The sequence below is a fragment of the Falco biarmicus genome, chromosome 6 (genome assembly GCF_023638135.1).
Source record: "Falco biarmicus isolate bFalBia1 chromosome 6, bFalBia1.pri, whole genome shotgun sequence".
Classification (NCBI taxonomy): domain Eukaryota; kingdom Metazoa; phylum Chordata; class Aves; order Falconiformes; family Falconidae; genus Falco; species Falco biarmicus.
The window spans coordinates 14,867,551-14,894,503 of NC_079293.1; the positions used below are offsets into that span (position 1 = coordinate 14,867,551).

General features: G+C 36.3%; 1 long non-coding RNA gene across 1 annotated transcript in view; it reads left to right on the forward strand.

Annotated features, from left to right (window-relative positions):
- The first annotated feature begins 576 nt into the window (after positions 1-576).
- Positions 577-26,953, forward strand: part of LOC130150959 (uncharacterized) — a 43,488-nt gene continuing 17,111 nt past the window's right edge. Inside the window, exon 1 of the long non-coding RNA XR_008822442.1 lies at positions 577-698. This is a non-coding gene — a long non-coding RNA (uncharacterized LOC130150959). The remainder of the gene's footprint in view (positions 699-26,953) is intronic.

The window sequence follows — 26,953 nt, forward strand, 5'->3', positions numbered from 1 at the left end:
GGGTGCCCCATCCCTGGAAGTGTTCAAGGTCAGCTTGAAATGGGCTTTGAGCAACTTGATCTAGTGAAAGATGCCCCCTGTCAATAGCATAAGGGTTGGGCCGGAGGGTTTGTAAAGGTCCATTCCAACCCAAAACATTCTATATTCCTGTGGTTCTATGACTTTTACTGTTGCTGAAGGCACAAGAGTCTTTTTCTTTCTGCTTCTGTTGTGTGGTTCTCCTCCAGGAGGGCTTCTTCCAGAAGACACATTTTTGATGTTCAGTGTCCTGCTATATACCCACAATGAAGTTCTGAAAATTACAAGGATGCTTGTCATCCTTTTTTGGAAATTAAATAAACCACATGTGCTGTTGGTACAACTTCAGTTAGCACAGGCATGAGATCAGGTTATGTAGAGGAATGAAGCTGGGTTAATTAGCATTGATAATATACAGCTGTGGGCTGGCTTCAGGGGCGGTGGGTTGGCCGATGTAGATAAGGTGCAGCTGTGGCTGGTTCTGCTTGGTGTTTGAGAGCCAATGAAGAGAGAGCAGCCAAGGAAGAAGCAGAGAGAGGAAAAAGCAAGAGAAGAGAGAGTGTGCCTTGGATGAGATGAGGAGAAGGCAGAAGAGGGACTGTATGAAGAGTATGCTGGTGTGAGATGGTTAAAGATCTTGTCACAGCTTGATAGTCTGGAGAGTGCTGTGATAAAGGCAGGTGTGTCAATCACGGAAAGCATAACTTCAATATTATATTTCATAAACTTATTTGCTGATCTTACTATAAAATTTCAAACACTGCTGCTTAAATCATGATTTTATTTTTGCAGAATTTCTGTGTTCTAATATAAGCATTACAGTAGCATTAGAAATACATTCAAACACAAAACAGCCCTTTCAGACTTAAATTACAATCAAGGAGCAGTTTTGAGTGTTATTTTCATGCGACAGACTTAACTAACACTTAGCAAATTAGACAGCTAACTTCTACGCCAAAATACAGGACTAATATCAAATTTCTTTACCTTCAGACAGAAGTTAAAGTTGAAAGCAAAATAATAGCTGATATATTAAAGTTTAAATCAAAATACTCTTTAATTAGTTGAGTATTCAAAAAAGAGTTAATTCAAAGAATAATCCTATCTCCTACTTACATATTCTTGACAGCTGAGTTTGTCTTCCTCACAATAACAATTGTCTGATGAGTATTACTGGAAGAAAAAGGAATAAGAAGCCTTATTTGCTTAGAAAGATACAGAGTAATTTTCAGTTTCAGTAACAATGTTTTTTTCTTAGTGACTTGAACATATTGTAAGTTAAAACTTTTAACTGTTACAGGAAAAAGCAGAACACTGCTGTTTAAAATGGCATCTTGCATTTTTATGTTCTTATACAAAGAAATCAAATAATTTTAGAAAATTTAAATGTAAGTCTTTCAAGCTATATCAGTTCAAATGCATACCATTGCCAAAGATATACCAAAACAATGTAATAAAAAATACGTTTTAAGTAATATATGTTTGATATTAATACACGTATACTTGTATATATGCATCTTTCCAATTATCCTGTATAGGTTTGAATGTATAGCACAAGATGATTCTTAATGTCCTCGTATTTCTTTTGTTTTGTCATAAAATTTGACCTCATTATTAATATTATTAATTTCAATATCAAGTTATATCTACACATGCAAATAAATATACATAACTTATGTGGCTTTTATGCTGTCATGTCCAAGCTATCTCAGTTATTTCAAGGTAGTGTAACATGAAGGCACACTGAAGCAGACTACATTGATTTTGAAGCATCATAGCATTTAGTTCCTTTTTTTTTATTTTTTTCTTTTAAAAATTGACTTACTCTCTTGTATATATTGGCTTAGAGCTAGGGCTGGCAAGATTTACATCATAATGCATGGTAGCTGAAGCATTCATCTGTAAGGTTAGAAAGTTTTATTCAGATTTGGCATATGCATTTGAATCAGTCCTTATCTGTAGTTGTAACTTCTGAGCCCTTTATAAACTGTTTTCAGGTTTTCATTACAACAATTCTAATTTGTATAGGTATTCTGATAAATATGAAAGAGTGAGACAGTCTGAATGACTGAAATTAATAAGGATAGAGTACCTAAGTCAGTTTGACACTGGTTTGCTACTAAATAAGCTGTGAAGAGTTTTCAAAACTTCTCTAAACTATAAGAAACTCTGGCCAGTAATCTATTGCATAAAAGAAGACCACCCATTATGTTCCCTCTGATAGTGTTGTGAGTTATGGTGGAATTAGTTAACATATTTGAAACAAATTCACAAAATATTCCAGAATTATTAGAATCATGTTATTGGCAAATAGTTATTTAAAATAAATTTGCTTTTATATATTTTCACAGCTCTAGCTACAAAATATCTTCATATTTACATAAACTAAACCTTTCTAGAATCCTGATCAAGCTTTGTTCATGGCTATCACTATATGGTAGAGAGTCCAGATATGTATATATTACATGTTACACATTCTACCTAGAAAAATAAATATTTTTTTATTTAAATTTGGGGTAGTAGTCACATTTGACAAGGGTTTATAATACAAGTATTTTTTCTTTTTTATTTTTTTCTTTTATTTAGGCTAAATACTTTCAATTGTTGAAATCTATCTTTTTTTGCAGTATGACAATTTTGGTGATTTTTCCTTTCATTTATATCTATGCCAGACCATTCATTTCTGAATTAAGAACAATAATTTGACAGTAGGATGAAACTTGAGGTCATATAAGATTGTTACTTTTCAGCTGTTAATATTTGCTATCAGAATGTGAATTATATAAATTGTGTAATATTCATGGTGTGATTAATATGAGCTATAAAAAACTATCAGTAGCTATTTTATGTAGAGCAAAGGTGACCAGCTTTTCAAGACTCCAAACCATATCCCAAAACCCTGAAGGCCACTAAATACATTCCCCATGCTTCGTACAGTATGGACAAACTCTCAAAACACTTGCTTTTAAAGAAATATGAGAGTTTCTTCCAACCCTTGTTTTCTTTAAGAAGTAGATCAGGCAGGCATCCCAATTCAGAAACTTCTGTGGATGCTGGCTTTGCCAGTCTCTCATACTTTGCCTTCTGACCCCAGTCAAGCACAGCCAAGAGGTCAGCTGTGGTCCCAGGTCTGGTCACAGGGCTTTTGCTAATATACGAGTACACCAAACTCTTTATGAGCTACGTGTAGCTTAAGAGCTGCATATCAGCCAGCTTCGCCCTACAGCGCAATGTAATACACTGAAACAATTGCTTCCTCAGGTGGAGAGAAAATAGGCACATTCCTACATACATATGCATGTAGCAGCTGAGATGACACAGTAGACAGAGTGAGAGAATACCTAAAATATGTTGTTCAAATGACCTGTGAATCCACCTTCAAATTATTATTCAATACTAAATTTTATAGTATTGATAGTATTTGGACAAATACTAGGACTTGTCCAAATTAGTTTTAAAAGTTGCAGGACAGACAGTTCCTTGAATTGAACCCAGTATTGGTCTTCTAAGTTTTTTTCTGTGTGCTATGATAAACAATTTTCCTTTCCTTCTTACCAGGGTAGACACTTGGGAAACATGAAGGCAACAGAGATAAATATTATATCAGGGTTTTTGAAATGTGAAACAGTTCATTCTCAGCTGTGTATCTAGAAATACTGTGAATCAATGGTGACAAACCTGTTCCTTTAAAAAAATAAATAAATAAATAAATAAAATTTTGTACTTTTAAAAAATATTTGATCTGTCTTTATTGGCTACATCTATTTCAGCTTGATTAATACTGTGGGATTTAGAAAAGGGCGGTTTCATCCCCTCTGATACTGTAGAATTAGCTGTGTAATTTGGACATCTGTCACTGTCTTACTCTGTGGTTGATGAACCATGACAGGCTTTTCCAGAAACTAATTCAGGTTTAGTTGAGCTCCTAACTTAGTCATTTTATTTGGAGATCTTAAGTCAGGTCAAATACATCGGCACTAGAACTCCAAACTTTAAGTTGAAGATGTGTGACTGTTCTGTTTGTTTATGTAAACTTGTTGTGGTTTAACCCCAGCCAGTGATTGAGCCACACACAGCCGCTCACTCACTCTCCTCACAGTGGAATGGGGGAGAGAACTGGAAGAGTAAAAGGTAGAAAACTTGTGGGTTGGGATAAAAATAAATTAATAGGGAAAGCAAAAGCCACACACACAAGCAAAGCAAGACAAGGAATTCATTCACCACTTCCCACGGGCAGGCAGGTGTTCAGCCATCTCCAGGAAAGCAGGGCTCCAGCACACATAACAGTTACTTGGGAAGGCAAATGCCATAATGCCAAATGTCTCCCCCTTCTTTCTTCTTCCCCCAGTTTATATACTCAGCATGGAATATCCCTTTGGCTCATTCAGATCAGCTGTCCTGGCTGTGTCCCCTTCCAATTTCTTGTGACCCTCCAGCCCTCTCGCTGGTAGGGCCTGAGACACTGAAGAGTTCTTGACTTAATATAAATATTACTCAGCAACAACCAAAACCATCCGTGTGTTAGCACCATTCTCACACCAAATCCAAAACACAGCACTAAACCAGCTACTAATAAGAAGGAAATTAACCCTATCCCAGTTGAAACCAGGACAAAATAATTCTGAATGTGAACTCTGCTTGAATTATGGTCAGATTGAGAGACTGGTCTTAATAATGTAATCATGGCTTTCCAGCATTTACTCTATTCCTTCTATTTTCATAGTCACAGAGGAATGTTGTGATTTAACACCATCCAACTGCTAATAAGCACCACAGCTGCTCACTCATTCCCCCCTGGCTGGATAAGGGAAAAGAATTGGAAGGATAAAAGTGAGAATACTCATGCATTGAGATAAAGACCATTTAATAGGTAAAACAAAGAAAAGCAAAATAAGGAGTTAATTCACTGCTTCATATTTTCAGGCAGACATTTAGCCACCTTCAGGATAGAAGGGCTTCATCATGTGTAATGGTGACTTGGGAAAACAAACGCTTAACTCCAATGTCCCTCCTTCTTCTCTACAGCTTTTATCACTAAACATGATGTCATATGGTATGGAATATCCCTTTGGTCAGTTGGGGTCAGCTGCCCTGGCTGTCTTTCCTCCCAACTTCTTCTGCACCCCCAGCCTCCTCACTGGTGGGGCAGTGTGAGAAGCACAAAACACCTTGATGCTATTTAAACACTGGTTAGCAGTAACTAAAACATCAGTATATTATTAACACTCTTTTCATCACAACTGCAAAACACAGCCACACATAAACTAAAATTTAACTACGCCACCCAAAACCAGCAGAAGAGGCTACTAAATTGTTATGTTTGGCATGGAGTGATGGGTTTTCGATGCCAATCCCATCTTTTGATGGCCTGAGGAAGGTGTATTCAGCATCTTAGCAGAATTCCTCTCATCAAAAAATATATGTATATGAATGCTAGAGGTATACTATAAATTCTGATTAAAATGGAGAAAGTGGATCTTAAGAATACCCCAATGTTCTGTCAAACTTGTTTTTCATCAGAATTGCTTTTCACACATATCGGTGGGTCATGCTGAGAAAACATTCTTTGTACAAGAAAGTATTTGCCTAATATGGTTAATGTTAATTTAACTAATGATTTTCAATGTTACTGTGTTTAAATTAGGCAGAAGGAATAGTCTGAGAAGTATAAAGAAGATCTGTTCAGGCTGATTTTACTAACTCTTACTCTCATTTTGAGTATGCTGCTTAAGAGAAATACTTTAATAATATCTTTATATGATTATTCATAAAAAATGTAATTATATTCATTGTCTTCAAGCCCTACATTTTCCTGTCCCATTACAGTAGGTCATGGTCATTATGCTTCTCTCCTCCCTTAAGCCACTATGTTGCCATAAGCAAAATGAGTAGGAAATTTATCTGACAAATGCATGGTGAAATTTCTGCCTACCCAATACTTTTCAAATCAGAAGTAAAAGCAGCCTTGAGAGATAAATCTACAGAATTTCAAGCAGCCATACAGAAATTGCTGAAATAATCCCCTGCATTGCCCAAAGCAAGATGTAAATTAAGAAGCAATACACTATGAGTCTAATGGAGCATGTACTTTTCATGCTTCCATTCATCTCATGTAAACAGCTCGTACACTGCATCTCACAGGAATAATTACAAAATAGTAGAATATGTGAAATTATAAATATTAAGACAGAAGAGAAAAAAGACAATATTTTATTTTAATAAGACTTTTATTCTTTAAAAAAGTTGATAATTGCTACCTTGTTTTCTAATTATCAACTTACACAGGTAGAAAGTCAAAAGAATGAAAAAGGCTTTGGGCAAAATCAGCAGGGGAGATATGCATTCTGTCTGTTGAAAATAGATGTTAGCAGGCTGGTTGGCATGGTAGCAGCATTCTGTGCTTCCATACGGGACATAAATATTTGAAAAGACCTTAGAACTTTCAGTCTTCAAAATCCCAAGGACAGAGTGTGTTACAGAGATGTTGCTTGTTCCTTTCTGTGGAAGAAAAGATAAATTAAGAGATATACCCATACCCAAGATATGTTAAAATAGTCACCAAGGAAATTTTCAAATTCTTCATCAAAAGATCACCTCAACTGCTGTGGTCTGATCTCTTCAGTAATCACATGCATGAAGTAACAAGTGTCAAGAAGTGCCAAGAACTTGCTTTATTGCTTCTGCAAATCTGTACACCTCTATAAGGTCATTCTCCACAATACCACCATTACTTTCATATCTAATACTTGGCACTTCCATTTAACAAATAGAAGAATAGAAGAATAAATTAAAACTAATAAATAATTGACATTAGGGATATTAAGGACAGCACCTGCAAGCACATATTCACATGAGCAGATGAAAGATGATGGTTAACTGAATAACAAGTTTGGCTTTTCAACTTAATCATGACATGAGCTTCTTAATGTAAAGGGTGCAGTATCATAGGGATAAATTCTCGGGATAAAATACACAAGGGGTAGTTCAGAGAGCATTGTGGTTTTACTTTAGGATTTTGTAATATTTTCTAAAAGCTGATGCCTACCAATTCAGAAAATGACCCAGCTAAGCAAAGCCCTGGGCAACCTTGTCTGATCCCATAATTGACTCCGTTTTGAGTAGGAGAGTGATCTAGAGACCTCTGAGGTTTCTCCCAACTTGAATTGTTCTATGATCCTGTCCTGTAGTCTTACTTACAGGTAAGATTACCTTTTCTGCATTCATTTGTTTGGCTGTTGCTGAAATGGTTAGCAATTTTACAGTTTGATCCAGTATCAGACTGGCTATAATTAAAGAACATTTTTTTCTAGCAGCAGAGCAGGACTCCCAGAGAGGTTATGCCACCTCCATCCTTGGAGGTTTCCAAAACCATCTGGACAAAGCTCTGAGCAACCTGACCTGAAGCTGTACTGGACCTTGCTTTGAGCAGGAGGTTGGTTTGGTGACATCCTGAGGTCCCTTCCAACCTGAATTAATACATACTTTTATAAGTAGTGTATAAATAGTCCACTGATCAATTCTTGGATTTCAGACTGACCTGTAAAAAATAGCCTGTAAAAAATGGCCTTATTTTTTCCAAATTATTGTGAATGTCACGTTTTGTAAGACACCAGTGTTATGTAAAAGCTGTTCCACTCACCAAATATTCTACTGGGTCTACTGCACTGTTGTAATCAGTAACGCAGGACTGAGAGCCTTCTGTCTGAGATATTCAATTTCTTCTACTCTGTGATCTAATGAATGACAACAAGAAGTGTCATCACATAAACTGTGCAGTAAGCAGTGAAGGAGTCCTAAAGCAGACACACTTTTCCTTTCTCTTCAGTGGGTTCTGTCTTTATTTTATTTTTTGGCCATGCAATTAAATTTAACTCCTGTTAAGAAGCCAAAATAAAAATATTGTCATAAGACAAATACAGGAATATTTCCTGAGGAAAGAAAACTATTAAATTTAGTTCTAACCTCATTAGATTTCAGATTATGGAGAATATAATTGTAATTATAACAGTAGGAGATCAATGTGCCTAGGTAATTCTATGGAACTTAATGACTTTAGAACCTGAGTATTTGTTTTCAACCTTTTATTTGTGGGTATGAATGTAAAATACGCTGATTAGTTTAAAGGAACTTCTTTATCTTTTTAATTGTACATTTCTGTGTGACAGTGTATATGGTCATACACCTCATTTATATGGACAGATATGCTGCAATGGAGAGACGGGACACTGTTTGATGCAAACAAATGTCCACCTATTGTACAGAAACACGAGTTTATATATACTTTCAGAAGTCGCGGGTTTTAAACAGATTGGTTCTTTTGAGCTAAGCATTGCATACTAGGCAATCCCTGATTGGTGGTTAACTACCAGCAATCAACAGCAAGGTGTTACCTTTCCTTGGTGCCATCCTTGGCACCATCTGTCCCGCACTCCCCTATGCCCTGTCAACATGACTCACCATGTTAATTGTTGTCTAGACAAGCTGGAGCACATTCCCCTCAGCCAACTGATTGTCATGCATGGTCCTAGTTTCCAGCCTGCTCCTGCACAGAGATATATATATATATATGTCCATATAAATTAGAAGAAATTTGGTAACATTCTATGAATAAAATATTGTGTTTTGCACTTAGTTCTGAAAGCAGAGTTACAAAAGATTTTAGCCACTCAGTTTAGTAAGTACCTCTTATTGATTAGCCATATGGCTATTCAAAAAAGTAAAACACTATTGGCTGAAAAAAATAACTATGCCAGTTTTTTCTCTTAAAAAAGCAGAGGAGAAATTCTAAGCTAATCGCTCAGGAATTTAACATTTTCACCAAAGATGTAGAAGGCATAAGGGGCTCAAGTAAGCTGTAGCTATAATTCAGCCTGTTGGTCATGTAAAATGCTACCCAGTCATAATGTGAAACTCAATATACACCTCAATTTTTGACAGTGACATTCCTCTGTAATTTCACATTCTGTTTTTATGCATATGCACATATCCTGATCTTGATAAAGTTTAAGAACTCATGAAACATGTAACAGCTAAGTATAATAAGAATAGAAATATCAGTGATTTCTCCAATTAAGTTTCCATAGTTAGATATTCTGTGAATGTACATACAACTACAGGAACAGACCACTCACAAAATGTATCAGCTGTTCCCTTTCTGGAGCACACCTGGAAGAAAAAAAAGAAAAAGTCACATATACTTACCTAAGATATGTTCTCACTTACACATACTGACCGATACAAAAATCAGTAAGGAGAAGGTTCAACCTCACAGCCCAAGCCTCTCAACTCAATACCTGGGCTGTAGGCTGTACTGAGGTTAAGAATACTCTTCCCTCTTCTTTTTTAAGCTGTTTCACTGTGTAGAAAAGAATTAAAAATTTATAGGATCAGAAAGAGAGCAAACATAACAATGACTCAGTAGCCTACTGGTTCAAAATCTCACTTGAGAAAAGAGACCCAGATTCTGTTCTGTGTTCCAAAGACTATACATTTTACATAAGATAGACATTGGATAACATGCATAAGTAGCTCATGGAGCAACCTAGACCTTTCCAGTCCCAAAAGAATATCTTAACCAGCTGACATGAGAACCATGCTAACTATAGGGTCTTTCAGTGCTCTCTATGAATATTGCATAGCGACAGGTAAGCATCTCACTCACTATATCTGAAGCTATAGCCTCATATTTAAAAAGATCTCCTGGGATGTTTACTTGATACCATCCAGTGAAAATAAAAAAAAAAAACAATTTCTAATTAGTAGGGTAACTAGGCTATGACAAGTGCTATATAACCATCACCTACCTTTAATGTGAAACTTTGGAAAAGAAAATCTCCTGTCCCTTTAAGATATTTGTACTCTACTCACTTGAAGAAGGTTCAGCCACTTCCAGCTGAAAATTCTAGCCTTCTTAATATCCTAATAATATGTTAAAGTTTAATAATATTCACAATTTAGATTAAAAAAATCTGAAATAATTATTTTGCAATCTATTCTTTATTATTTTCATGCTGAATATTATATTTGGGTTAACTATTTGTCAGATTCTAGGTCCCATTGACTAGATACATTACTATGTGACACAGTGCGTTCATTCTCTTCATGAGGCTTTTGGCGTTATATGTCTGTGACTGATCAATAAACCCCTAAAATGGAAGAAGGCTCAGAGGACATGGGCAGCAGCAACGTGCCCGTGAAAGTCAGAGTTATGCAGGATGTGGCTGACCACAGCTGTTGCAAAGAAGCTGACTTTATCTCATCACAAAGAGGACCAGAGGGTGGTCTTTGTTTTAGATGAAAAGCTATCAACAGCTGAGGGATCAGCTGGTGGTATAAATGTTTCTCCCCAGTTTGCCAGAAGAGCTTGAATGTCTCCCTGAGTTAGCCACACCAGCATGGGGGTAGTCAATATGTGGCTCAGCTCAACATAGGGTATAAAACTAGAAAACTGTCCAAAGAATTTAAAACACAGCAGCAAGTCTGAGCTGGCTTCAACCCATGTTTTACTTCCCACCAATTAGGGACACCCAGCATCCTGACAGTGAGAATGTTACAGGCCCCAACAATGGTGATCACATTGGTATTGTGATTCAACTGTGTATTGAAAATGCTTTATTTTGCTAAGTTTAACTTAAATTTGTATTGAGTTATGCAAATATGATATGTATTTTGTAACACTTTGCTAAATCAGAAACACCATGTAACATCAACTATTTCCAGATAAGTAAAACTGATACCAAATACTAGACCTTGCACAAGTAGAATATCTAAAAAACTTGGTCAGAGTATTGGACTCTGACGATTTCCTGCAAAAACTTCAAAAATCCATTCTTATTCCCATTAAATATTTCCTTATGACATCAATAAATGTAATCTCTTACAAATATACCACTATGTCAAGATATTTTTTATTCATATACATTTTATTTTTGCTGAATATCCTGAAAATTTAATTACTTATTTACTTGAGCTTCTATGTGTACCACAAGATTATTTTTCGCAGATTTTTATATGATTTTTTATATATTTTTGTTTGGTTGGTTAGTTGGTTTCTTGATTAAATATATACATCATACATTTTCTCCAGATGTCTACAAACATAATGAGGTCAGAAGCTGTTTAAGGAGAACTTTTGTACTATTACTACCACTTTTAACTCCATTTTCTAATTCTGCATTCTAGGTCCATGGAATGGGAAAAAACCTACTACTACCTTGCCTAGCTTCAGGAATGTTAAGCGAAACTGTTTCTTTTCACATCAATAGTATTATTTCCTCACTGCATATTTCTTTATTAAAAGTACTGAGCGGGAACCACAGAATCATTTAGGTTGGAAAAGACCTCTGAGATCATCAAGTCCAACCATTAACCCAGGACTGCCAAGTCCACCACTAAACTATGTCTCTAAATACCACATCTACATGGTTTTTAAATACCTCCAGAGATGGTGATTCCACCACCTCCCTGGGCAGCCTGCTCCAATGATTGACCACCCTCTCAGTGAAGATTTTTTTTTCTAATATCAAGCATAAACCTCCCCTCAAGGCATAACTTGAGGCTGTTTCCTCTTGTCCTGTCGCTTGTTATCTAGGAGAGGGGACCTATCCCCACCTACCTACAACCTCCTTTCAGGTAGTTGTAGAGAGCAATAAGGTCCCTCCTGAGCCTCCTCCAGATTAAACAACCCCAGTTCCGTCAGCCAGTCCTTGTAAGACTTCTACTCCAGACATTTCACCAGCATTGTTGCCCTTCTCTTGACATGCTCCAGCACTTCAATGCCTTTCTTGTAGTGAGGGGCCCAAAACTGAACACAGGATTCGAGGTGCAGCCTCACCAGTGCTGAGTACAGGGGCACAATTATTTCCTTTGTCCTGCTGGCCACACTTGATCTTGATATAATCCAAGATGCTGTTGGCCTTCTTGGCCACCTGGGCACACTGCTGGCTCATGTTCAGCCAGCCGTCAGCCAGCATCTCCAGGTACTTTTCCAGCAGGCACCTTTCCCAACACTTTTCTCCAAGCCTGTAGCATTCCATGGCATGGTTGTGACCCAGGTGCAGGACCTGGCACCACTTCTTATTGAATCTCATACAAATGACTCATTAATCCAGCCTGTCCAGATCGCTCTGCAGAGCCTTCCTACTCTCAAGCAGATCAACACTCCTGCCCAGTTTGATGTCATCTGCAAACTTACTGAGAGTGCGCTCAGTACCCTCGTCCAAATTGTTGATAAAGATATTGAACAGAACTGGCCCCAGTACTGAGCCCTGGGGAACACCACTCATGACTGGTTGCCAGCTGGAAGTAACTTCATTTACTACCACTCTTTGGGTTCAGCCACCCAGCCAGATTTTTACCCGGCATGGAGTATACACATCCAAGCCATAAGCAGCCAGTTTCTCCAGAAGGATGCTGGTGGAGACAGCATCAAACACTTTCCTAAAGTCCAGGTAGACAACCACCACAGCCTTTCCCTCATCCACCAGGTGGGTCATGTTGTAGAAGGAGATCAGGTTAGTCAAGCAGGACCTGCCTTTCATAAACCTATGTTGACTGGACCTGATTCCCTGGTTGTCTTGCACATGCCATGTGGCACTCAAGATGATCTGCTCCATAACCTTTCCCGGCACTGAGGTCAGGCTGACAGGTCTGTACTTTCCCAAATCCTCTTTCCTGCCCTTCTTGTAGATGAGCATCACATTAACTAACCTCCAGAGTCTTCTGGGACATCTCCAGTTAGCCAGGACTGTTGATAAATGGTGGAGACCAGCTTGGCAAGCTCTTCTGCCAGCTCCCTCAGTACCCTTGGGTGGATCCCATCCAGCCCCACAGAAGTGTACATGTCAAAGTGGAGCACCGTAGTCCTCCTGGCCTGTGGGGCCTTCATTCTGCTCCTGTACCTCTCTTCCAGCTCATGGGGCTGAGTACCCAAGCTGATCTGACTATTTAAAGACTGAGGCAAGGGAAGCATTAAGTACCTGAGCCTTTTCTGTGTCCTTTGTGGTAATGTTCCCAGCCACATCCAATAATGGATGAAGATTCTCCTTGGTCCTCCTTTTGTTTCTAATGCAGTTTTAAAAAGTATTTTATTTATCTTTTATGGCAGTGGCCAGTCTGAGTTCCAGCTGGGCTTTCACCTCTTTAATCTTTTCCCTGCACAACCTCGTGACATCTGTATAGTCCTCCTGAGTTGCCTGCCCCTTCTTCCAAAGGTGGTAAACTCCCTTTTTTTCTCTGAGTTCCAGCCAAAGCTCTCTGTTCAGCCAGGCTGGTCTTCTCCCCTGCTGGCTTACCTTTTGGCATATGGGAATGGCCAGCTCCTACACCTTTAAGACTATTTTCTTCAATAATCTCCAACCTTCCTTGGCCCTCCAGAACTATCTCCCAAGGGAAGGTGCAATATCAAATGCCACAGTGCTAGATTTGCCTCTTTATCCTCCACACTGTAATACACAATTTTGCCTCTTTATCCTCCACACTGTAATACACAATTTTGCTAATGAAACTGAACATCCTCATGACAGCACAAGCTGATAGAGCAAGTATCTGCAGGACTGTATCTGTAACTACCACTGAGAAATGGTTTGGGTCCCAATGCACATAAGCCCTTCTCTCTCCTTATGGTACTTTCTCATTCTTCTGATTCATAAACATATCTCCCATGTCTCCTAACATTTAATGTTTTCTTGATTCTTCCTTTTTTCATATCAGCTCTTGTCAAATCTCAGGGAATTTCCCTGGATACTCCTATTTCTGCCAACCCTGTACCACTGGGTGAAAACCAAATAGGTGAATTCAGAGTCTGAGACATTCCCAGTGAAACACTCAACTACTAGAATGCGGCATAGTACAGGAAAATTCTCCAAAACCTCTAAATCTGTAAAATTAGGTCTTTTGCTGAGGTCACTGCCTGTGAAATTCTGTGTTATTGTGGATGTGGAATTGAACTTGTGATAGTGTGAGAAGGATGACCATTTTATTGGAGCAGTCAGTAACAGCATAACATTCAGTACAGCGTGAGGCATGATTGTCTTACCCTTGTTCACAGTGACTTGTAGGCAAGTAATTTTGTTGAGCCAGAGCCAACTATTCAGTGTGAAGAAAGAAAAAATCGGGACTGCATCTCACTATCAGCATCACAGCTGTTCTCACTTCATGTCCTACTTGATAGCTGGGCTACTGAGAAAAGCAAATACTTCTTTGTCTTATTTCTGCACTAAGTAAATGTCATAGCAACTCATTAGCACTGACACAGTTCTTGTTTCTGAATATCAACTACTTTAACTCTTTCTTTTACACCACCTGTTTTTCCATGATTTAAGCCATAGAAAGCAATGTCCTTTGTTTAAGACTACATGCAATTACAGCATTTGACTTTTCCAAAATAATAAAAAGATAAAAATAACTCATTTTATTCTTATTGTACAGTTCTGTTGGCTACTGTGCTTTTTGTGCATTGCTTAGAACATGACTCTTCTACTCTCAGTAGTTAGTCTTAACCTGCTTCTAAATAAAAAAAAAATAATAATAATAAAAAAAATTACCTCTGCACAGGACTGGGCAAATTATATTTGAGTTAAATGAAAACAGTGTCAATATTTCTGTGGACTTATGGAACCAATTCTTAAATAACATCATAATTTGACCCTTTGAAATATGTACCAAATGTTTTCCAAAACATATTGAAACCAGCAGTAAAATCCTTCTGTTAACTTCGTTGACTTGGATCAGATTCACACAGTAAAATTGCTTTAGATTTTGTGTTTCATTACTCATATTACTGTCACAGTAAAAATGTTATAGTCTTTATTGACTCAACTCTCAAAAGTATCTGAAAAGTTCTTGGTGCTATTTTAGGATCCAAAACATTCCTGTACGTTTATGTTAAAACTCATTAGAAGTTGCTTTTTGTTATCTTCCTTGCCTACATTAATTTGAGTTTCCACAAGCTGAAGTTTGTCAGTGTATAGGTGGATCATCAAGCCCAGGATAGCAGGCACTACTTGTCAAAGCTGTCATGCATGATACCCATCAGAAAATCCTGACACTGTATTGCTTCAGAGGCTAGTAAAGCCTTCACTGATTGCTATGGAATAGTTACATGGAGTATGAAGGTTCTACCTGAATCTCTACACTTTTCTACAAAATTTGTTCCAAAATGAGGGAAGCAGAGATAAATTAGCGTCCGCTTTTGATTGCAGAAAACTTGAGTGCATTTCTTTTCATCTACTTTTTTCTTAAACTAATTCAGGAACATACTCCTTCCAATCAAGAAAAACATGACTGATAAATCATATAATAGGAGCTAGTATAAATGTATTAGCTTCTTTGACCTCAGGAGAGCTGTGACGGAGGAAGCTGTGCACAATGCTATACTATGCTGATAAACACCACACTTTCAAATTATTTGTATCAATATCAGTGCTTACCTTATGTAAGCCTCTTTACAAATAGAAAAAAACAAATGCATGTTGTGTGGGGAATTTCTTTTACTTTCACCTAACCCAATTTAGAGATATTAATATTGCTCCTTGGTTAAAGCTGGGTGCTTATCCCTATCATATAAACATACTTGCCCACTCTTAGCATGTAAGGTAATCTATTTTATAATTGCCTACAGATGCATAAGTTTCTGATTTAGAAGATACACCCTTAGAGTATCCTTTGAGGTCAAACAGCCTTAATCATTATTTTTCTACTTTCTGTCATTTTCTAACTCATTTCTGTCATTGATGCATGTATTAAGGAAAGATAAACTATGAATATGCAGAGATAACTTACTAAACATGGAGCTCAGATCCTTGTCTTGATGCAAAATAATCAAGACTGACATATACTTTATCTGATCAATGGTTAATAATGCACCACTTCACAAGATGACAAAGAAATTACTTTCAGAACTACTCCTCTGGACATGTTTAAGATAAGATTACATTTAGAAGAAAGTACATGATTTACTTCCTCAGGCATACAACTTAGTTGGAAAGACTGTGAAAATTTAATATTCAGAATGCTTTGCTTCATTTAATTTTTAGTATGAAATTATTCAGTTTGTGGGATGCCAACTTCTATGATTGCTATTACACTAAACGTAATGTCCTACCTGTTAACACAATAATGACCTATATCTCAAAGGATAACAGTCTACAGGAATCTGTTACACCCAAAATCTTGTTCTGGCCAAAAAGGCAAAACCCCATATATACAAAGCTAGAAAATTATTGTTAGTCCAGTTAGAGTTTTAATAAACTTATAATCTAATTTATCTGGGTAATACAGAAAAGCCTTATTGATAATGTGGTTAAAACTGACCAGAGGGTGATCTCTGTTTTAGATGAAGGGCCGTATTGGTTGAGTAGATCAGCTGGCTGTGTAAATGGCCTTCCCCGAGTTAATTAAAAAATGTTTGAAAGTCCTCCTGGTGAGCCAGACCAGCATGGGTGAAGTTAATATGTGGCTCAGCCCAACACAGAGTACAAAACCCAAACAACCAATGGAATGAAACTTGAAGACAACAGCAGGCTTGAGCTGGCTTCAGCCCATGTGCTCCTTCCCAGTGACTGGGGTCTCTCAGAATCATGACAATAAGCTTATGTTGTAGTAGTAATAATAATAACAACAACAACAACAATAATAATAATAATAATACAGGAATCATGTTGGTACTGTGACCCAACCATATATTGCAATTGCCATATTGTGCTTGTGTTGTAATTTCAGCTGTATTACTTTGCTAAATGAAAATGCCAGGCAACACCAAATATCTTCAAATAAATTTTATATTAAAACATCAAAACACCCCTGTGTGAAATATCTAAAAGAGTCTTGTCAGAGTGTTGGACTTTGACAGTGGGAAATGTAAATACAAAGTTTAATCTAATTTCTGCAGGTAAGTGTCCATGGCATTTAATGGTTTTGTTTGAATCTCCTCAGTATCATGTGGAAGGTGGCAGAGACTTTCTGTAGGACATGATTATCTGCAGAGATAACCATTGTAGGATGTCCACATTTTTAAAAACTTTAGTGTTACTTTCTAAGGTTTTGAACACCAACAATCAGGGTGAAATCAGGGGCTAGGATTTGGTTTTGATGGTTAAACTAATGAAGAGCTTATGTAATGATGACTGTTGCAATAGCTCAGGGTATTTCACCTGCTTTGAATTACATATAGAGTGAACTGTAACATAACAAGTTTGCAATGTTATGTATCCAGCCATACTTAGGTACTAGTACAGCTTGAGAATCTGCACTGCAGAGGTAACATTCTGGTACGTACCATAAACCACCTTAGAATGATCAAAGATGAAAGGATACTTCTTTGAAAAGTCACGGGTGTTTACTGATGGTGAGTGTCACTGAAATTATGCAGCAACTGTTATAACTAACAAAGCATGAACACATGTTCAATGTTTTTAATAAAAATATGTTGCCCAAGTTCTGCAGTGTAGAAGTTAATAAAATATAAAAATTGGAAAGGTCATTTGCAAAAACAAAACAAAACCAAAAACCAAACAAAAAAAAAAAAAAAAAAACACACAGCAAAAAAACATGGAAGCCACAGTGTGTAGGATTAATCTAATGGCAGATGGAGAGCCACACAGTCTACAGCACACTTTATAGTACATGCCAGTCAGTACCCACTAAATTTTTTATCCTTTTTTTTTTTTTTTTGGCTTTCCACAAATTTTGCTATCCAACTGGTATGCAACTGTAACATTCATCAGTCCTAAACACATGAATAGTTTTATCCCATGGTAATATTTCTTATATCCTCACACCACTCCATGGAAACCATGCTTGTGTTTGCTTTGATGTACACATGCCACAGAGGAACCATCTTGTCTTCATGGCTTGTCCAGTGCTCTCTCTTCCTTTGACACCTGTTTGCAGTGACTGACAGTTTGTCCCTTTGGACATCCATAAGTTTCAGCCTAACCATACCACAGCTGTCAGATACTGTCACACTGTATGTATCAACATGGCAGCATTCTTTACATCCTGTCACACATAGACATGCTGCTAATGCATGTTTCTATCTTTTACTTGGTGCTTCATTTTACAGTTGTTTTGCACTTTGTTAGACACCACAAAATAGCTTAATTCCTGTACAAATATTAACATTCTCAAGATTTAAGAACAATTCTTCCATAAAGAGGAAAGAAAGAAAAAAATCTAAGGCTGAATGAAATATCTAACAATAATTTTAAAATCCTACAACAGCATATTGTGCGAAAATAAAATAAAAATAGGAAAATCATGTGCAATTAAATCCATTATGCATATTTAAAATATACTGCTAGAATCCAGCTTTCACTAATAATTGACTCATGTTCACAGAAAACATTTTTTATGAAGAATTATCTATTAATACTAAATGAACTCCTCCTTAAAAGAGACAAAAACCTAGTTGCTCAGTAAAACTTAATTCCAAAGGAAAGTGAACTAAGAAGAAAATGTGTTTATTGATTTTTCTAGCACGTATTTTTTTCCACTAAAATCCATCTACTGGGACTGTGCCTCTATGTGTTTCTATGATTAGAAAATGGCACACTAAACTCCAAAGAGAATGGGGGTTTCCAAAGAACATTTCTTGATACGCAGAAGACCTTTGGAAATTTATAAGCAGAAAATAAGTTTTGCTCCTAAGCTTTTTGCTTTCTCTCAGTTCTACACCCATTGTGCAAGTCTATAAAAAGAGGAGGAAAAAATCCTCTTATGAGAATAATGTTTTAATGCAGGAGCAGGCTGGAAACTAGGACCATGCATGGCAATCAGTTGGCTGAGGGGAATGTGCTCCAGCTTGTCTAGACAACAATTAACATGATGAGTCATGTTGACAGGGCATAGGGGAGTGGGGGACGGATGGTGCCAAGGATGGCACCAAGGAAAGGTAACACCTTGCTGTTGATTGCTGGTAGTTAACCACCAATCAGGGATTGCCTAGTATGCAATGCTTAGCTCAAAAGAACCAATCTGTTTAAAACGCGTGATTTCTGAAAGTATATATACCCGTGTTGCTATACAATTTGCTTGCATCAAGCTGCGTCCCATCTCTCCATCGCAGCATTTTAAAATTTGCAACTAATTCCACTAACTTTTGGTAACATAGCTTAACATGAAAGAGTTGTTCAAGGCTGTGAGTTTTAAGTAGTGGCATCCTGATACTTTGAGTTACTTTCGCAAACAACAGAAAGTCAGCTTAAGTCAGCACTATTTGTTGGGCAAAGGAACAGCTTCCCAGGTTGTTTGCTGCATGGTTATAGTCCTATTCTGGAACCTCTAATGCTGCTATGCCTTATGTGAAGTGCTAATTTCAGGCTATAACTTCTACTGTGTGCTGGTACCCAGCAGTTACTAGCAACCTTCCCTGTGTGACCTGTGTAGTATTAACGGTGAAGATGATAACATAAAAAAACCAAAACAAAACAAAATAAAAAGGAGATTAATAATGACTTTGGAGCTATTATGTCAGACTGGAGCTATTAGGACCTATTAAGGTCTCATGTGGACACACAGAAGAGGAGGCCTGTGAGACTACTGATTCCTGTGCTGCTAGATTCTAAATGTATACTATGGTAATGAGTGTGCTGTTATGTGCTTCTGTTATTTTTATGAGATTATTTCTGTTTGTTTCTTTGGCTTTTGCTCAAATGGCTAGATTTTTCAAACAATGGCCCCATCAACTATTTGCAGTGTAGTTCCAAATAGCCTGTAGCTATTTGCTGCTGTAGCCAGTAGCGTAGAAATGTAAATCCTTAGCAACACCCACAATAAGTAAATTAACATGCAAATGACCTTAAAACCGCCCTCAGAAATGGATGTCAGATTAAGGATAACATGGAAATTTCACTTTGAATGTTCAGGCTGAGAAGAGCAAGTCTTACTTCCATCCTTTGCTGCTTCACTTTAGCTTAACGTAAATAAAAAACCAGCTTATTCTCTAGCACATTTGATTCTAATGTATACAATACAGAAGCACATTGTCCAGAAAATTACTGAGACATATAGCACCAGGGAGAAATTACTTTCCTTGACTAAGGGATGCAAACTCCAAAGATTTATGTTAGAGAAAGAGGAGATCAGTATCACACCACAAAAGACATCTGACCTTCTTGATGAGGACTATCAGGAAGAATATGTGGGCTGGTCATTTGGTTAGTAATGGAAACTTATCATTCACGGGATAAATTGGAAGCTGGTTTTAATGTACATATTTTTATATGCGAGAGATCTAATCCTTTTCTTCCTATAAACTGTGTTCATCATAATTTTATATTATAATTTCTATACAACATATAACTTCCTAACTCAGAGGTTCTTGAAAAATACCCTATTGTGCACATTTTGACCAAACTTTAACTGTACATGTTCTTCTAAAACATGTATTTTTCCTCAGTCCTCCCTTCAACAAAGCAGTGATGCAGCTGAACAACGTTCAGAAAAAACTTCTAAATCCTTTTTTTTTTTTTTTTCAGGCAACCTTCTAGAATATTATCAAAGCAATAACAATCTTTTTAAAAGAGAACAAAGCATACATAAATGTACAAGACTTCAAAACCAACCTCATTACTCTTATCTTCCTTTAACACTACAGCTTTGTTTACGCTATGACACCACCACACATATTTTAAAATGCAGAAGTAGGAAGAAGGGCAAACCACAAAGCAGCATTAAAAAAAATGTATACCTACAGAAAAATATGTAGTAGAAAGCTTGAGGAAATGTGCAGTAAAACCTTTTAAGCAGTGTATTTTGTTAGACATGCATAGCAATTATTTTTGCTTTTACAGAAGTAAAATGTGCCATGAGACCAAAAAAAATCAGAGGATAAACAATTAAAAAAAATTAATACATTGTAGCTTTATATGGAAGAAAGCTCACTTTATAGTGTTTGTCATGTTCCACGTGGCATCTTTGGTACTTAAATCTTTAACACATTACCTAAGCAGAAAATAGAAATGAAGGAGTGGGGTAATCACATATTCTCTTTTACATCAGAAATGACCCTGGTGGTATGGTACCTTTATTCATTACAATGAAATCAAGGAGGAGTGTGAGACTGCTCTAATATCAGGTAAATTAAGGTTTATGGTATGCTATGGCTAGAAAGCAGTTGCAGTCAGAGCAGCTAGTAAAAGAATCTCTTCATCAATTGAGTGGCATTATCTGGAGTTTCTTGATGGATATTCGAAGTAATAAAAAAGAAAAAACAATATAAAAGGACTCTACAGAACCTATAGCCAATGTGTCAATATTGCAAACCAGTGACTATTACCCCTACTGTGAGAGAAAAAGTGGACATAAAGGCAGCTTTCATTTGCCCATAAATTCAGGAATACTTTTTGAACAACAATCATTTAAAAAAGTAATACTGGCTTCCTCTGTTATACACCTTGAGATTTTCTGATAAAAACTGCTGTAATAAGAAGTAATCATTATAATTTTACAACTACAGATAAGAAGAATTACTGGATTTCAAGGTTTTGTAAGGTACAAGAACTCATATGTTATATTCTAAATGATAACTGGAGCTCCAAAGATAGCCTAAGTGTTTTGTCATATACTTGAGAAAAGTTATCATAAATGCCAACTACCCAAGAAGACTGAGTTCAGGGAATGAGTTCTGCAAAGCACTGGTAAGATCTGTTTCTATCACACTTAACAGAGAAGGAGTTCTTCTCCAGAACTGTGGCCCTCTGCTGTTACTGCAATCAGTAATTCATTATAAACATTCCCAAACAGAATTAGCACAGTTCATAGGGTGTCAAGAAGTCAAGATCTTGATCCAGCAAGATCTACCACAGCCAAGACTACTACTGCCGCTACCATTTTTCCTTTTGTTTCATATGTTACTATGCTCAATGATCCTTAAGGTTTTCTCAAAGACTGTTAAGGATTTCTGCAGCCTTGTACCAACAGTTTTTCAGAGTACAGAAATCCTTAAGGCTACCCACGCTCTTACAGTGTTTTAAATACTCAGCTGAGTAAAATGACATGGGAAATATCTTGTAGCCTGCTTAAAATTAGAGCTAGATTATCAAGATTTTTCAGATCAAATATGTGGTGGTTTTTACTATTCTTGAGAACAACTAATTGATTTAGGTGCATTAGTAAATATCAAGACATTTTAGAAGAATGTACATTACTTCAGAGGTTATAAAGTTAATATGAATTCTCTATTTTGCAAGATGTTTCTTTCATTACTTGTAATCTGAAATCTATACATTAGATACATTAGATACAAGAAAATAATAAATCATTATTCTTATAAAGTTTAATTACATTTATATTTACACATTAAATATGTTTTAACAGATATTTTTAATATTCTACAATATTTTAATTTTATTATTTTATTCTTCAACTTAAAAAATATAATATATAAATAATATATATTCTACAACTTCAAAAATAAAAAGAAAATATTACTGTAACCAATTTATTTTACATAGTTTATTTGTAATATGTTTGTTGGTTTTCTTTATCCATGCTAGACTGACCATTCTTTCATTCATCCACTAGAAGGCTATTCTCTTAAAAAACACACTGTTAAATCTCTTACAGTTTTCTATTAATTCAGGCCATCAAGCCACCACCACCATGGATTGTAATCCTGTCAGATGTAACAAGCTAAGCAGATTCAGGCTGAATTAATAGTAGAGTTGGAGACCTCCAAGGAACACTTTAGGATTACAGCAAGTTTTTTAGTGCTGCTGGCTCAGTGGGAGACACTCTTCTATGTGAGTTAGTACTGAAGTAATGCCCCAGCTGGGGAATTCTAAAAGACACTATAATTAGGATGCTATAGGCAGGAGTGCTCAGAAATAGAGAATGGCAGACTAAATACAGCCAATATGGTTGAAAGCGTCTTAATGTACAAAATAGAAAAAAGCAACTGGAAAAGAAAAAAAAAAAAAAAGCAATTCCTGTTGCTAGCAGGAAAAGCAAGGAAAGTACTACTGTACAACGTAAAAAGATCTTACGGTCAGAGAATAAAATATAAAAGCATAAGAAAGTCTAGTCTGTTTGATGTGATGAGCTCCAGATTATTTTACTGATGCATATAATGAATTTCTAACAATATCAAGGAAAAAGAGCTAGCTAAAAATAGACAGATAAAAATAATTCTAAGTCAGCTATAGCTGACGTGTTGCTTGCATTACATGTTAAAAATGTTTTTCAACAAAGTCAGTCCACCAGGGGCCTTTGCACAAGTGTAAAATAAGGAACATTCTGCTACAAAACTTAGTACACAAGACAACTGTGGATATTTAATAAATGCTGGAGTAAAGAATCTAAATTCAATGGAAAAGCTAGTCTAATATTTCTAAGTACTGGGCAATTAGTAAAAAGTTTGTCTATTTTCATGCATGGTTTCTCCTTCCCAGAGCGAAAAGTTTTGTCTCTCTTCTCATAGACAAGTAGCTTGGAAGGAAAGTAAAGGAAGGTGAGCTCTGGATCACAAAATATTTTCTTAATTTTACAGGCAGGCAGTATTTGCCCATCTGTAGCTATGTCTCAAAATCAGTTCACTTCTTTTCCTAACATGATCAGCAAGTAGCTAAAGCCATCTTTAATACCAAATGTATCTCATTCTGAGGCTGCGTTGTATTTTCTTTAAATTTAATACAAAGTTAGCAGTGTTCACAAAAATTTACTGAAGGTGGTCCCCAAAGACACAGTCTGTATTAAACATATAAGCTTCCTGGATATGACTGTCTCCAAACCTTGACAAGGAATGTGCAGTGGAAAATGCTGGGAAAATAGCTAAACTATATTATATATAGCTAACATATAATATGTGTTAGCCTAAGGTTGAGTTGATACATTAACAGAGGAAGACAAGAAATGGGGAATAAAAAAAAAAAAAAGGTGATGTGATAGTCCCTGAAGGGCAGTAAATCAAATCAGGAGATAGAGCTTCCATTAATGTTTCAGTGTAAGAAAAAAATTGGGATTTTCCCCATAAATTTGTAATAGTTACCACCACTGGTCAACTTTCTAATCACTCAGACAATAAATAAAGTTGACAGAATACTTAACAAGGCACTGCCCATATAAATTATTAAAAATTTGCTGATAATATTCAGTGAAGAGCATATGAGAAGCTAGAAGTGCATTGACTATTTTAAGTATTAGTTGTCAATACAACTTCTTAATATGTACTGAAGTTATATGGAAGGTAATGTTTTCAAAAGATTGCTATGGAACATTTTTAAATTTTTTTATAGATCCTGAAGGAATATATTAGAACTTAATTTGCTGAAGACAGGAAGAATACTCTAGAAGTAACACCCTTCTTAACCAAACATTCAACAGCAAAACATAAGTCAGATTATTTTTCTGATTGTCATGCTACTGGAATTTTGATAGATGTGAGAGTTTGTTTGGGCATTATTTCCTTGATATTTTCAGAGTTCATTATAGAAAATAGTGTTGCATTTATCAATATTTTCACTCTTCAAAGTAGAAGTATAAAACTTTTCCTTGTATGAATGCAGCCTCAGAATCATGAATAAATGATTATTCAGTATGGCACAATGCATTTATAAATTGTGCATGATAACTCCCTATTTTAGGTGATCTTAAGCATCATCCAAAAGCAGCAGTATTGCTGTTAGCAAATGGACAAGTGTAGATGAAACGGAAAAGGATTGTGTCTTGATGAATGTTACTTGATTGCATTCTACTTATGACAAAGAATAAAGGAAAGCATTTACTGATATGGCAACAGTAAAAATGGAGTTGTAGGGTATTACTTTTTTTTAATAAAATGCTAAAATTGATTCTATTTTAAAAGTTTTGTTTAAAGTTACAACTTTTCATACTTTGTTTTCCAACTAATCATGCTCTCTTTGGACAATTCTGTTATATCCATCAAAAAATTGATTCATTATTTTAAAAATTTAATTTATTTTCCTCATTTGAAAGTTACTACTTTAAGAAGACATTTCCCAGGGCTTGTGTTCAGTGATGGCTTTTTTTCCCACTCTCCCAATTACAGGCAACTTTTTTTACAATTTATTTGAAGGCCTCTGAAGTCTGTAAATTTAATTTCAAAATTCAGCAATTTTGCATTTTCAGATTAGGACTTGACAACAATTTGACATGGAAAAAAAATCTGCTTAAAATTATTATGCAGCAGCAGCTTTTATTCTGGTGTGGCACACTTGTTCTTGTATATACAGTTAATTTTAGGTAAAGAAGTTGCTTTAAAATCACATTGAACAGAGACATTTCCTAAACCTTGAGAATTCTTAGGGATTATCAGTTTTCAAACATTATTTTATCATTCCTGATTGACAGGATACCTGCTATGAACAATAGGCCATGCCCCTCTATATCATAATGATAGGTAGTCTGTAGACTAAAAAGCATTGTTAATTCAGGCAGACATAGTATGAAGTACTCTTTGTAACTGAGTATGGTGGCTTGCCAGGAGATAAGGTTCACCAGGGCACTCCTATACAAATGCATTTCTCTGTCTTTTTTGTGTGAAATAAGAATCCTTACATTTCTCACTGCTCCCTCTGGCACACAGTTTATAAGCATGTTGGTCAGAAAGAAAATGACCACTCAAAAATGAACAGAATAGCTGGAAGATGGAATAAGAACTGAAGCTCTGCCCTGAATGGGGTCCTGCACATTTAATTGTCCCTGAAAACTCAGAAGAATGATTTCAATTGAGTCATGGGTGGCTGGAAGTGCCCATGGGAAAATACCGATGGGGATTGATATGATTTGTTTGTGCTGAAAGATATAAAAACCTGTAAGGAGGAATTTGAGTAAGTGTTTGAAAAGGAAAAGAATAATTTGCATCATCATAAAATCTACTTAGCCATACCATGTGTAATATTTAACAAGATACACTCATTCCCCAGTAAAAGTCTATGGATCATAGATGCTGGTTCTAAATCTTAGTAGCTATGTTCAGTCATGAAGGATAGGTTATGCCTTCTAGCTAGTTATTCAAATGAGTGCTGCAGGTAACAGAGCAAAGAACATGAAGAATGTTTAAAATTGGAAGTGACTTCTGTAGGATACAAAAAACCAGACCAGTTCTTGCCCCATCAACCTCAGTGAATGTAATTCATCCATTTGCATTAGCCATTCAAGCTCAGTTAATTTTCTGAAACAGTAAAGCTATTCAAGACATCTGCATACGGCTGACAACAGGACTTTTGCCATTCTGAAGAGGCAGCTAAAGCCCCACGAGGTGGCATGTCAGACAGCGTTAGGTGCTGATGAATGAACATCAGCTCCATGAAACCGTACAAAGACCTTCACCTTGTATGGCAAAAAGATTCATAGCGAAAATGACCTTATAATTTCTTTATGGAAGTACACTAGTGGCATAATAAACTACCTTGGAAGGAAATCTGATCACCTAGCAACTGCTGTGTTGTGAACTTTTCTAAATCTGAGGATTAGGAATGTATTTCCAAATATGGCTCCAATTCATTGAAATGACCATTCTTGCTTTGTTGACTTAACTACTTTTCCTTGCCTTTGGCCAGTTTTCCTGATCACTCTTCACTTCTGTGTAAACAGCGTTCATACACCTGTGCTGTGAGCAGGGTAACTCCATCATTTAATGGCAAACAGTTCCCCTCCGGCTTTGCACCTAAAAATAAATCACATATATAGTTTTTCACAGTTACTTATGGTAAGGAGTATTTATTTCAGAATTTATACAAAGACAAAACCCACCTTACTATGCTCTGACTTGCTTTGCATATGTCATTGCTCCTACTGCTTCACTAATTTAATTATATAGTTCACATGAAAAATTGGTACCAACATTTAAATCCCATTCTCTCAGTAGGCATAAATGCCAGCAAAGGATGTTCAGAAGAATTTCTGTTTAAAAAGATATTCTTAGCTTCCCTAGAGGTCTTAAATAGGTAGATTATCATACTACAGAGAACCCCTGAAT